The sequence below is a fragment of the Salmo salar genome, chromosome 04 (assembly GCF_965601325.2).
Source record: "Salmo salar chromosome 04, fSalSal1, whole genome shotgun sequence".
Classification (NCBI taxonomy): domain Eukaryota; kingdom Metazoa; phylum Chordata; class Actinopteri; order Salmoniformes; family Salmonidae; genus Salmo; species Salmo salar.
Window position 1 is genome coordinate 78,099,552 of NC_138294.1, and position 2,055 is coordinate 78,101,606.

At 46.3% G+C, this 2,055-nt stretch overlaps 1 protein-coding gene across 2 annotated transcripts in view; it reads left to right on the forward strand.

Moving 5' to 3' along the window:
• The first annotated feature begins 1,463 nt into the window (after positions 1–1,463).
• Positions 1,464–2,055, forward strand: part of LOC106603794 (myotonin-protein kinase) — a 29,956-nt gene continuing 29,364 nt past the window's right edge. For both annotated transcript variants that reach the window (XM_082974729.1, XM_082974730.1), the window contains exon 1: positions 1,464–2,055. This exon is cut by the window's right edge and continues 902 nt beyond it. The gene's annotated coding sequence lies outside the window, so the exon portion shown is untranslated.

The window sequence follows — 2,055 nt, forward strand, 5'->3', positions numbered from 1 at the left end:
TGCTGGGGACAATAAAAGGCCACTCTAAAATGTGCAGTTTTGTCACCTAACACAATGTCACAGATGTCTCAAGTTTTGAGGGACATTCTTGCTGTTGCCAGAGAATGTGATGTTCATTTCTCTACCATAAGCCGCCTCCAACGTCGTTTTAGAGAATTTGGCAGTACGTCCAACCGACCTCACAACTGCAGACCATGTGTAACCATGCCAGCCCAGGACCTCCACATCCGGCTTCTTCAACTGCGGGATCGTCTGGGACAAGCCACCTGGACAGCTGATGAAACTGAGGAGTTTTTCTGTCTATAATATAGCCCTTTTGTGGGAAAAAAAACATTCTGATTGGCTGGGCCTGGCTCCCCAGGGAGTGGGCCTGGCTCCCAAGTGGGTGGGCCTATGACTGCGCCCCTACCCAGTCATGTGAAATCCATAGGTTAGGGCCTAATTGACTGATTTCCTGTAACTCAGGAAAACCGTTGAAATTATTGCATGTTGTGTTTAAATTTTTGTTCAGTATAGATGTGCACCAACAAAAGACAGAAATGCATGTACAGTGCACACAGGAACGCACGCAGGCACATGCACGCTCCACATGCACACACACCTACACAGCAAATTGACCAGTGTTACCTAGTGTTGATTTTCCAGTGTAACATTTCTAGTGTTGATTCAGGAGTTAAATGAACTCTGTAAGTGTTAAATTAACACTCAGTGGTGTTGGAGCGGGCAGGCCTTCTCCTGGGCCTTCCCCAGGAGGAAGAGCAGCTCCGTCTTGAGAAGGGTGAGCTTAAGGTGAGATCCAAGCTGAGATATCTGTCAGGCACGCAGAGAAGCGTGTCACCACCTGGGTGTCAGAAGGCGGGAAGGAGAAAAGTAGTTGAGTGTCATCCGCATAGCAATGATAGGAGAGATCATGTGAGGATATGACGGAGCCTATCGACTTGGTGTATAGAGAGAAGAGGAGAGGGCCTAGCCCTGGGGGACACCAGTAGTACGAGTACGTGGTGCAGACAGAGATCCTCTCGTTAGGAGCGATCTACCAGGAAGGATGCAATCCAGGAGTGTGCAGAGCCTGAGACACCCAGCCCTGAGAGGCACGAAATGCATTGTCATATGTGCACAATAGGCAAGTGTGCACCCACACACTCACAAACGCAATTCAAAACACACTTATCAATATGGAGTTTCAATGAACACCGTATTGAATTATAAACTGGGTAGTGCGAGTCCTGAATGCTGATTGGCTGAAAGCCGCGGTATATCAGACCATATACCACGGGTATGACAAAACATGCATTTTTACTGCTCTAATTAAGTTGGTAACCAGTTTATAATAGCAGTAAGTATACGTCAGCATAAAGCATGCTTTCTGCAGGATGTGCTATGAAAACAATGAAACATTGGAATAAAATAGAGAGACAAGAAGAAGAAAAAAGAGAGGCTGATTTGAAGGGAGGGAGGCAGGAGCAGCGGTGTATTTATAAACAGAGAAGTAGAGGAAGGGGGCAGTTCACTGGAGAAATCAAAACAGAAAAGTTGGGAGGAGAGAGAGAGAGAACGAGAGAGGGAGGAAAGCTTAACAGACAAACAATGAGCGACAGACACCGGGGGAGAAGAGAAGGACAGACAGACAGAGAGAATAAACAGGTGGACAGACTGAGTGAGTTGAGGATTTTCAGAGCCAGTGAGCTGGAAAAGAGAAGTGAACAACCACTGTTCCCCTGAAAAGAGTGAGTGAAGAAGGTAGGGAGGAGGGCTGTGAAGACAGAAGGAGAGAGAGAGGTGAGATGGAGGGTCTGCAAAAGGTTGAGGGACCGAAATATCTCATGGACCGTGGACAGTTTTGTAACTGTAGTGAGATTTGAGGAGACCATAAAGCATGTACCCGAGGTACAGAGTAGTGTATGTTTTGGTTTGACCACATACAGTCCTAGAAAATGGAGATACAATTCTGTGAAAGAGGTGGAATATTTAGAACTTTGAAGTTTTAGAAGGACGGAAGAATTGACGTATAAGGAGGACGAGAGACAGAGATTACAAAGCAAAAAGGAGGAAAAC